A 12,795-nucleotide genomic window follows, 5' to 3' on the forward strand; every position below is an offset into this window, starting at 1 on the left:
AAAGAAAGTTCTTATCCTTATTGCCTTTCCCCAAGACAAATCAGAGCAATCTGGGAAAATAAACATGGCTTGTTTGTGCTCACACTTCCTCTTACTTTTACCCACTGCTTCCACAATGCACATGCGCAACATCCACAGACACATCTACAGACACACGGAGAAACATACATACACGGACACACACACAGAGAAGCACACACACATACACACAAAACACAAACATACATTCATACACATACGTACATTAACAAAAACACATTTTTTTTTTCAGTTGAGAATTTAATCATTTTGGGAACTCTGTCATTGCCTTTTCACCTCTATTTCTTACAGTCTTAATCTCACTTTTTCTGAAACTTTTGAAAACCCTTGAGCCAACCTTTATCTAAATTGCAGATCTGCCACGTATTGCCTATGTGTCACAGGTGAGCTCTAGAACTCTGTCTGGTTCCTGATCTGTGATGTCTAGGGGGCTCACTTCAGTGTTGCTGTGAGTGTAGCATGGGTTGGGAGGGTCCCAGGGTCTCGGTATTTCAGCTCTGTTTACTGCTGATTTAAGTGAACCATTTGGAACACTTAGAAGGTCAATGGTCATGAGGTGTTTACCTAAATTACCAAGACAGTTTAAAGACACAATTCTAAAATTTGTTGAGCTTTATGCAATATTCCTTTTCCAGAATTACAGGGATTTATCCTTTTGTTAAACAGAAGATTGTAGCCAGCATGTATTGGATATGTTACAAAATCCCCTGCTTCGCCATTCCATGTTGACTCTTTCTTCTTCTGGGGGCCGCTTTTGCAAGGTTGTGATGAGTCTACCCCAGGGTAGACAAGCTCCTGAAACAACACTAATCAAGTTCTATAGTGATTTTTTTCTTCTCTACGTTTAGGATTAATTGACAGAGATCACACTAGATGGAGAACTAAATCTTCAAAGTAAACATTAGGTTCCCCGTTGGGTACCCTACCATCCTTTTTCTGTTGGCTATCTTACCATGAATAACTGCTCTGGATCGTTCCCTCTCCATAACCCCCTGAAGTATCTCTAGCCTGTATTTCTCTTACACATTATCTCCCCTGCCTTTAGTGGCCAGTCTCTGACACCTCCATCCCAATAATGCTAAGGCTTGATTCCTCCCTCCCTTTACTAGCTTTGATAAGCAGGTACTGGAGTGTGACAGATCATGAGTTCGCATTCCTCTTATCAAGAGACTAGCATTGTGCTCTCTTTTCCTTTTTTTTTTTTTTTTCACATAGCTGGGCTTATTTTCTCAAGTCTCACAAACCACTACCTACATGATAGCAATTGCTCAGTATTAGAAAAAGAAATGCCAAAGAAATGCTGAATTTCTTCATCTGCAGAACGCAAAGAGCAGCTACAAGCTCAGATGCTAGTACTCACTAGACTGGAAGACATTGCCATGACTGCCACACGAAAGTTGAGCATGATGTGTCATGGGGCCAAAGCTCAGATGCCATTAACTATAGCCCTCAAAAGCTTAAATACGCCTACCCCACAAGACTAGCCATTTTCATCATGCAGAAGCACACCTGTTCAAATACCTGTTGGGGCATGAAAGAATTCAGGCAAATTCTCACTTCAACCCAACTGGGTCTGAGCCTTGTAAAACATATAACGAACCTGATCTTAGTATTGCTCTAAATGCACATTTCCATTTTGAAGCAATTTTTAAAAGCGGGAAGTAGCACTTTCACTTCTGCAGTGGGATTCCCTCCATGTTTCCCTCAAGCTACAACATCACTGTGTTCCCTTTAAACGTCTTCTCAGACGGAGCCAGTTTCTTACACAGATAACCCACAGTGGCTGGCTAAGAGCCACTAACTTCACGGCCCCCACCTCACTTTTATTACTTAATAGTCAGCTTGGCAGACACTGATTCAGCAAGCATTGGGATACTGGTGGGAAAGGTCCATCACACTTAGTATTTCTCAAGAGGAAAATTGTCTAGTGGTTAGAATCAAGAATGAGTCACAGAGATGTCAATCCTAACCCAGGCTGTGAGTCATTCTGTGACCCTTGCCATACACTCTCCACCCTGGGTTTCTCAATATATTGAGGTACACACCTCTATTTACTACCCATAAATAATGATCTATACTTAGAGATTATTTGCATACTGACTAACATTGTGAGACCTAATATGTTCAAGGTTATGTGTCACCAACTTAAAAGCATAAATAGATGTTCATAACAAAGAGTTACCTAAAGTTTAAACATCAACTGAAGAAAGAATGTAATCAAAGCCTTCAAGGATCGGGTTCCTCCAGTCTTCTTTTGCTCCCAACTTTCAAAGATGTATATGTGGAAGTCCAGCCAACTAAGCCACCTAGACCAAGCGTTGCTATGCCCAAGACTACACTACTAGCTAGAAGTGGAATGCAAGCCACTCACAAGAATCGCATGTATAATTTTCAATTTTCTAGTAAGGACATTTTTTTAAAAGTTAAGATTAATTTTAGTAATACATTTTAACTTAACTTACTCAAAATACTCATGATCTCAATGTCTGATGAACTTTAAATGTACTAAGGAGCACTTTTTCTGCTGTTTTTCCTCATACTCAGTGTTCAAAACACGGTGATCATCTTGAACTTAGAGCATGTCTCTGTTTATACTAGCTACAAGCCAAGTGCTCTCATAACCCAACACGACCATCAGCTACCTTAGTGGACAACATAGGTCATGCTATTGCTAACGTTTTAGCCTCCTGGTACAGCAGGCTAATATAAACTATTGTGCAAACCTAAAAACCACAGACCTTTATGAGCATATTAGGGCCCTGTCACCATTCTTAAACGCTCTATGACTCTTTTGTGACGATTGCATTCTTCCATGTATTATCCTCAGCCTTTCTACTCTATTTTGGGACTTCAGTCTGATTAAATCATTGAAATTTTCTTTTTTTATTTACATAGGCTCTCTATGTATGTCTGGGGAAATTATCAGTAGGGGTTTTCTTCTTACTTGAAAATTATCTTTAATTCTTAAAATTTCCTCTTTTTTTTCCTGGTTTGTCGGAAAGCATTCTAACACACAGTAGCTTCAAAACAAATGCCAGCTCATTCCATCAGCTGGTGACCTCATGGGAAGAAGAGAAAGTTGTCAGTATTTTTACTCCCACCCATCCCTAGAAGCTATTGTAATGTTTCCAACATCAGTCTTACTCTCAAAAATGTTACGCTTTAACACAGTGTATCCTTAAATCCTTAAGCACAGGAAAGCATGACAGAGTTGAGAATCTCCAAAGGTGAATGTTTTAATTGATTTGGTTATTACACATTTCATACAGGTATTGAAGTAGAAAAAATATACCTCTTAAGTATATATCGTAGAGCGTTTAAGAATGGTGACAGGGCCCTAATATGCTCATAAAGGTCTGTGGTTTTCAGGTTTGCACAATAGTTTATATTAGCCTGCTGTACCAGGAGGCTAAAACGTTAGCAATAGCATGACCTATGTTGTCCACTAAGGTAGCTGATGGTCGTGTTGGGTTATGAGAGCACTTGGCTTGTAGCTAGTATAAACAGAGACATGCTGTAAGTTCAAGATGATCACCGTGTTTTGAACACTGAATATGAGGAAAAACAGCAGAAAAAGTGCTCCTTAGTACATTTAAAGTTCATTTGGTGACAAATGGATAGGATCCAAAATACACATCCAGAAAATTCTGTGGCTCTCCAAGAGAAGCTATATTCCTGGGACTATTAGATTCACTTCAAAGAAAAGAAAAATAGCTAGAACTACAATGAACACAGAAAACTGTCTAACATACTTCAAATTTCTCCTGTCACTGTTTTTTCCTGACAATAAGAATTTAATTACAATAACTCATAAGTAAAACTGAAAGTTGGTAACAAAAGCAAATTGACACCACCAGAACTGATTGTCCCACTTACAGAGGTAAGGAATGATACTGTAATTCAGCTGAAAGTCAAAAAGGGCACAGCAACAAGAAGAGGGGGAGTAGGAGAAAGCCTTACAAAGCTGAGAAAGAAACAAAACAACGAGTCACGGACAAGGAACAATTTCAGTAAGTAACTAACTGTGTGTGTGCACATGCGTGCACTCGTGTGCTTACGTTTGTGTGTTTGAAAAGGAAGGACATGCCTTCTTATCATCTTGAGATTTCCCAGTTTTACAAAACAGGATGTAGATGCCAGAAAAGAGGCATGAAATCAGCTACCACGTGCTAGTGCTACTACAACTATGTGTTGGAAGGAGAGCACCTAGGTTCTCCTCAAAGCTCCACCCTGAGGAGCAGTGTGGTTTAGATCTTCATTTGCAAACTTTAGCCAGGTGTTTGGGTGCTGAACAGAGTAAAGAAAGATGTGACCAGATGCCAGAGATGTCCAAAGATGTCCTAGAAGAGAAAAGCTTGTGAGAAAGAGGTGCGACAACTGGCAGGAAAGACTAGAGGTTAACAGTCCTCCCACACATTCCCACCTACACCCCCTCCTTCTCAGGCTGAATTCTCTCTGTCTCTGGCACTCAGATCCTGACAAAGTTTAGAGAGAATCTTACTGCTGCCCCCTCAGTTCACACCCACCCACACATATTATCGCTGGGGAGATCCTGAGAACACAAAGGTAACATAGCAGAGATAGCCAGGGAAGCAGAACTAAACAGATCAGCTCTGGAGTGACAACAGAGTGTATCTCAACCACTGGCTCCTCCCACCACACCCAAACTTGTCTACGTGAAGGGCTGTTATGAGTAGGAATGCCCGATGAATTTGCTCTCTCGACGTAGTTCTTGGTTCAGCGTGCAATCAGGAGCACCTCAGTCTGAGCCACAGCACCGATTTAAAAAGCTGGGCACGGCGGTGTGCCCTTGTAACCCTGTACTGGGGAAGCTGAGACGGGAGGGCCCTTGTGTTTACTGGACAGATACTGTAGGCTATTGGTAAGTCCCAGGTTCCAAAAGGAGACCTTGTCTTAATAAAACAAGGTGCACAGCTCCTGTGTACTGACACCCAAGGTTGGCTTCTGCCCTCTCCCTACACATGTGCCCATGCAACCATATAAATATCTTAACTACATGCACATGAACACACACCAGGAGAAAGCATCATACATTCGACATACAGTATAAAATATAGGTTTTATTACTATTTAATTTAAATCTTTATTACTTTGATAATTTCATACATAAGTATGGTTAATAACACCTATGCTTCTACCCTTCCCACTCCTTGCCTGTCTCCTCAACTCACTCTCAAGTTCAAGACCTCTTCTTCTATAATTGTTGTTGCAGACATAAATACCATATATATTATATATATATACATATATATATTCACACACATACTGAGTTACTAAATTGCTCTTATACACATGTATTTATGGCTGAATACTTGGAACTGGTAACTTATCATGGCTTCATCCATGAAGAAAACTGATTCTCTCTCAGAAGCCATTGGTTGCCTGTATCTGAATTTTATTAATAGAAGTTCATCCTTACATCTATATTTTATAACAAATATAATAACCACTAACCAATCAGAAAGATGTCTAGATCTTTGTCATGGGTATTAGTTACCTGACAACTTAAATCAGCTTCGATTGTGGGAGAGAAACTCTTCCTTAATTCTTGATAGCACAAAGTAATAGAATATCAGATGGTATCTATAGCCAGAAAAGCCCCTATCACCATACGATTAAAATGTACTGTTCCATCTTTGCTAAAGTGACAGTAATTCCCTTTCCCATGGTGCTGCTGACTTCATCTCTAGCATCTGAACTGCTTTGAAATACATTGTCTATGTAATAATAAAGACTGTAAAAAAGACTTGAAGGAAGCCTTGCTGTTTCATGAGATTTGAGGCCACAGAAATTAAATGTTTAATCTGGCAGGAACTCAGAGTTTTCAACTATGTTCTGAAAGTATGCAGATTAGCATTCAGATTTCATTTCACTTGAACAGGACGACCGCTGTGAACAGTGGGTAGGTCCCTGCCCACTAATGACGCCTGGTGTGATTGGCTCACTGTATGTTTATAATGGATGCGGTTGGCATGAACATTGTTGTAAAAGTTCTGCGTATGCCCCTGTTTGCATCCCTGTCCAGAGCACTGAAAGCAACACCTAGCCATTCATGCTCAGAATGTTATTCAGCATTAAGCCATGGTGTCTTCTCTCCAATGTGAGAGTGAGATATACGTTTCATTTTGGAAATACCCCAAAGCCTCCAGACTCATATCTAAATGAATGAATTAACATGGATGATTAGTTTTATGTGCAAGAGCATATTGTCATCATCAGTAATATGCATAATTTCCCCCCAGAAATTTATTTCATATTAGGGTGAGAATTCCAGCAGTAAACATTTATAATATCAGGCCATGTGTTATATGAATGTTTAGGAAAAATAACATGCATTTAAATCAAAAAAATCTGGCTCTTCTTTTTTTGTATGTATTTTATATATATTTTATATATATTTTATGTGTGTGTGTGTTTGTGTGATCTATGTGTGCACATGTGCATGAGGGAGCATTTGCACATGTGTTTTGTGGGGACCAGAGGTCAACTCTTGGTATTGTATCCTCCTCTTTTGCTTTCCACATCACGTTTAAGAAAAGAGTGTATTTCACTGACCTTGGTGCTTGTCATTTCGGTAGGCTAACTGTTCAATAAACTCCTGGGATACACCTATTTTCCAATCCCAGTCACCAACACTGGGGTTATAGGCATATAACAGCATACCCAAATTTATATGTGAATGTCAGGGTCCGAACTCAGGTCCTCATACTTATACAGCAAACACTTCTCCTGGTGAATCTTCCCCCAACGTTACATTGTAATAATTTATATTATCATGAATGAAAGGAAAGAACCAACTCTGACTCCTACACACAAGCTATAGCATGCACATACCACCCATCCATACATACATTAAAAAAAAACATAAAAGAGATAAATGTGATTTTTTTAAAAACTTTAAAAAATGAAAACCAACTTTCCAAATTTGAGATAAATTAGAGTAATAAAATACTCTGCCTTGCCTCAAAAATAACACACCAAGTGTTTCCTGAAATCTATCAATAACTACAGCAATGAAAGAAAAAATATTCTCCTCATAAAAAATACAGACATTGACTTCACGTGTATGTGACTATTAGTAAGATATAGAAGGTTCATAGACCAATATTTTCAATTTTTAAAAGTATCATTTACTGAAATTCTTTCTTTATCTGATCAGTATTTTAGTGCCAAAAACAGACACCATTTTTATTTTCTTCCTGTCTTTCTGGATATGAACCACTCTACCCCCAACATAGTATTTCTTGAGATAAAGTTGCTTCTTATGTTTGTGACCAACTCTGATCCTTCTGTGAAACAAAACTTTCCCAAGAACATGAAAGCGAGGCAAAGAGAGACAAGTCATGGTCTCTTTCTGGATCATTATTTCACTTGTCATAATGTTTTCTGGGTTCATTATGCTCTCACAAATAATATAATTTACTTCTTTTTTGAGGATCAGTTGTATGTCACTGTGTGTACCCTTATCCGTGGTTTTCATGGCTTCAGTTACCCAGTGACAACCATTCTTCAAGAGCAGAAAATTATGACATTTCCAACAATAAATTAAATCACTATGTCAAAAATAAAAGATTAAAATTTCCACAAATAAACAATCCATGAATTTTAAATGCCAAGTATTCTGAGTAGCACAATGAAACCTTTCACTCTCCCATTGAGACATGGATCACCTCCACTGTGTCCACACAATGTACACCACCTACCCCTTATTCACTTAGCAGCCATCTTGTTTATCAGATTAGCTTGAGTCACTGTGCCGAAGTTCAGGTATCTATTATTTTATTTCACAATTGGTCCCACATCACAAGTGTAATAAAACAAAAACAAAATGCTATCATAAGTTCATAAAGCCAACAAAATCAGATTAACTATGTGACAACACTGTAGGACATACAGGAAATAAAGTGTGTACAGGTTCTAATATTATCTGAGTTTGTATCATTCTAAGACATCTTAGAACATAGCCTTCATGAGAGAAGACTGTTATGTAAGTCACAAGTTCTAGTTTCATTCTGTTTCAATGACAAAGCATTTACAGTGAAGTAGCTTCTGAAGTAAAGGGTTTATTTAGCTTATTCTTTCAGGTTATAATCCATCATGTATCAAAATTAAAGCAGAGACCTGAAGCAGAAGCCAGGCAGGAACATTGCTTGCTGGCTTGCTCTGGGGGTCACTCAGGCTCATGTTCAGTTATCTTCTTTATTTAGCCCAGGGAACCGCACCACCCCTGTAAGTGGGCTAAGCCCTCTTGCGTGATTATCAATCAAGACAATCCATCACAGACATGCTCACAGACCAGCCAACCTAATAAAAATATTTACTCAATTGGTTTTCTTTTTCCAAGTGACTTGAGACTGTCAAGTTGACAGTCAATACTAAGACACCCTATGTGTTTTAAGAATGCATCTACTGACAAACACTTAGGTTAATTATTTTGTTTGTTTATTTGTTTGGTTTTGATACTGCATTTTAATTTCAATATTCCTTTCTTCTTTTTCTTCCTTTCAAATCCTCCCATAGAGCCCTCCCCACTCTCTTTCAAATTCATGGCCTTTTCTTCATCAGTTGTTACTACATGCACATATGCATTTATATACATATAAATGTATATTCTTAAATATAACCTCTTGAGTCCATATACTGGAACTTGTATGTATGTTTTTAGGGCTGACCGTCTAGCACTAGACAACCAATTACTGTTCACTTTCCTGAAGAGAGCCACCTCTCCAGCTCTAAGCTTCACTCAGTTGCCTGTAGGGGTTTTTTTTGGTATAGTTTAGGCCTCCTGCACTCTTCTCTGTACATGTTAGCATGCTCACTGATGTTCTTCCTCGTTTAGCTCATGAAATTTTATGGGTGTAGTTTCTAATGTTACTAAAAAAAAACACAATCTCCTAGCAAATTCACTGATCTTCTGGCTCTTCTAAACTTTTCACCACTACCACCTTTCTGCAATGTTCCCTGAGCCTTGGATGTGGGAGTGTTTTGTAGATGTATCCATTGGCAGTGGGCTGCACAACTCTGCATGTTGATTTGTGGTTTTCTGTAGTGGTTTTTATCTATGACAAAGGGAAATTTCCTGAATGAAGGATGAAGACCACACTTATCTGCAGGTATAAGGGCAAATGTTTGTAGATTGTTGTTAGGAAATATGCTGGCTTAGTAAATTAGTGTTTGCCGACTCTCCTCCAGGAACGACGATGTCACTATCACTGACTATGTTTAAAGTATGAGGCACTGTACCCTCTTGTTGAGTTGGTCTTAATTTTAATTAGTAAGTGTTTGGGTACTGCAAATGTATGTGTGTTATTACTGCAACTTTAGGGTTATCGTGCCATTCTGGTTATTAATATAACTCATAGGTATCATAACTGGGTTGGACTGAGGTTGTCTCCCTCCTTTGGAAGCTTATATCTTGTAGTGTCATGAAATCTAGTCCTCAGGGATGACGTGATTCATGTCAGTACCAGCTCAGGACCCTGTTTCTAAAGGTCTTGGTGTCTTCAGAAATAAAGACATACTCTTCATGCTTGCGTTAACTCTTTACTTTAGCAATGGTTTATACTGTTCAAATACTCGTGAGAGTCCAGATTTTTCTTCAACATACTAACTTCATCTCCTAACTAACTTCATGCCTTCTGTGGAATTAAAGGAGTATATCTCTTGGAGAGGGAAAGAGAGAAAGAGAGAGAGTCTGTTTATGTGTGTGAGTGCATGTGTTGTATGGTTTGGTTTTTGTGTACATGTGTGGGTATACTCGTGTGTTTAAGTGCTTATGGAGGACAGAGTCAACTTTATCTTCATTTATAGATTTCAGCCTTATTCCTTTTTGAGACAGCATTACTGCCTGAACCTGAAATGATCAATTTATTTTGGCTGACTGAACAATGACCTTCAGGGACCTGCCTGTCTCCAATTCAGACCTGCTAATATGCCACCTCTAAGTTACAGATGCTTGCTTCTTCTCCTAGCTCTTACATGAACACTGGAGATCCAAAGTCAACTACTGATGCTTACATTGCAGGAACTGTAAAGACAAACCCTTTAGATGGGGATTTATAATTTAGGGCCATAACAGAGCTGGAAATTGTAGAAAATGTATACAATCTAGAAATTGTATTTTTAAACTTTTATGGTTACCTTGAAAATGGAGAGAACCTATAAATATGTTATAATCTTGGGGTATCTTTGAAACACTCAGTGATTAAAATGATTAAAACACTCAGGCCGGAATCTTTCCCCCCACACTATTGTGCATACTCTTTCTAAAATATATGAAAGGAGAGTATGGTATATTTGACTGAGTAAGAAAGATTGATTAGTCTTTGATTAGTTCTACAAAGATGACAAAAGGTTAATGCATTAACTAAGAAAACATGTTACGGAAAAAGTATGGAGTGGGATAACAAGCCCAAGACAGAAGCTTACAGTCCAACAGATAAAGGAGGAAATTAAAAGGAAGCTGTACTTACACTTAAGAAATTTGTCTTTCTTAAATGATTGAGGCTATATTAGAATCATCATGAAATCTAATCAGAGACAGCATAGATGTCAAAAAAGCATCATAAGGAACTGGAAACATCTGGCAGGTTGTCTCTAAAAAGCCGTGATAAATGGTTTTCTTCCATTGCTTATACCTTTCCTAACCTCTCAGTGCTGACAACTACATCATAGTATTGAAATAGAACCGCCTTCCATTCCTGGCAGTACTGAGAAGGCATCTTGAGATGGAAAGTTCTCAATCTCTTAAGCTATTAAAGCAGGCAATAACATTTTCTTCCCAAAACCAATCTGCATGATTATGCCCAGAGACAAGGGTACAAGTGGAGGATGATGGAGTTGTCTTTTTCGCTTTAATTTTCCAAGTGACTGACATCAACCATATTCTCAGATCCCCATACGTGGTCTCAAACATCCAACTACAAACTACGCAAGTGAGTCACAGCCCCACGAAAAGTGATAAAAGCCAACAAAATTCAGGTTGATTTCAAAGTGAAGAAATACAAGTTTAACACAAAAGTCTGCCATTCAAACAACAAAAGAAAGAAAAACATTTGTTCTGATCAATAAATGTGATTCTCTAATAAGGAATTTTTAAATATTTTACAAATTAATTTCTTCTACTTTATTTCTTTGCATTATGCTTAATACTATAAAACACTGCTTTTAGTTAATTTCCAGCTTGTGGGTTCTATCTCATAGAGTACAGCTTATGTCTAATCGGATATAGCCTGGTTATTTCCACAAGCTTTGTGCCATCATTACCCTAGCATATCAAGATGCCATTGTAGATCAAAGACTGGTGGTTACTTATCTCCTTTGGTATCATACAAAGTACCTTCTTTTACCAACGACATTAGTATGTAGGAGTGAAGGCGCTATGTAAACACCAGCTCAACTTCTCCATACTCAATGAGGTGTGTAGGTGTTGTCTTCAGCAATGGGGCCTCAGTTTATGAAGAAACATCTATTGTCTTGGCAACAGTGTGGGTTGTTTGGGGATCCCCATGGGACCCCTTTGGCCAATAACTCCACTTTGATAGAAGCCAATCGCAGTACTAAAAGCTTCATTTAGTGACAAAGAACAGCTAGTTGGGATTCTATCTCCCTGTTATTTAGCGATTTCATTTAGAGTGCCTTTATATATGTCTGTATTTTAGGAAGTTTCTACTGAAGTAAGTTTTCATGCTACCCCTCAAATGCCTGCTAATTTGGCTATCTTTTCCTATATTCCCTCCCACAAACCCTTTCCATTCTAACTTGATCCTTCCATTCTAGCCACGCCAAATCCACTGATAATTATCTATTCTACTTCCCTTTCTAACAAGATTTATCTGTACCACCTAGGTCTTTATTCTACACTTACTATCTGTGGTCCTACAGATTGTAGCTTGGTTATTATTGACTTAATATCTGTATTCACATATAACTAAATACAAACCATATTTGTCTTTCTGGATCTAGGAAAACAAGTGCTGCTGGTCTTTAAAAATAGTGATAAATTACTTTTAATAGTAGTCTACTGTACTCATAGATCAGTGCCTTGTTCAGCTATTATCAGAGAAGCCGCCTCCTACAGCAAATGGAAACAAATACAGAGATCCAGAGCCAGACGCTACACAGAAAGTGAAAGAACTTGGAAACAGTCAGCCCTAAATGGAATGTCTCCATTTCCTTCACTTAGGGCTCAGGGAATCCCATGAAAGAGGTGGCAGAAAGAGTATAAGAATCAAGGGGGATGGCGAACATCCAGAAAACAAGACCATCTAAATCAATGTGGTCAAAAGACATATGAACTCATAGAGACTAAAGCAGCATTTACAGGGCCTTCCTGGGTCTTGCACCAGGTCTTCTGAGTAGAAATTATGACTTCCAGTTAGTTGTTTTTATAGGATTCCTGAGTGTGCAAACAAGCGGGTCCCTGATTTTTTATGGCTTCTCTTGGGTTCTTTTCCATTTGTTTATCTCAATATGATTGTTTTGCTTCATTGCATTTTATTTTGTTGTATGTTATTATTATCTCTTAGAAACCTGTTCTTTTCTAATGAGAGAAAGAAAGAAAGTGGATATGGGTGAAAGAGGAGATATGTAAGAAGGACCTGGGAAGAGTAGAGGGTCAGGAAACTGTAATCAGAATCTCTTATATAAGAAACTAATTTATTTTCAATAAAAAGGAAACAAATATATATATATATATATATATATATATATATATATATATATATATATATATAT

Source organism: Psammomys obesus, unplaced genomic scaffold, assembly GCF_907164565.1.
Source record: "Psammomys obesus unplaced genomic scaffold, mPsaObe1.curated_primary_1811, whole genome shotgun sequence".
NCBI classification, from domain to species: domain Eukaryota; kingdom Metazoa; phylum Chordata; class Mammalia; order Rodentia; family Muridae; genus Psammomys; species Psammomys obesus.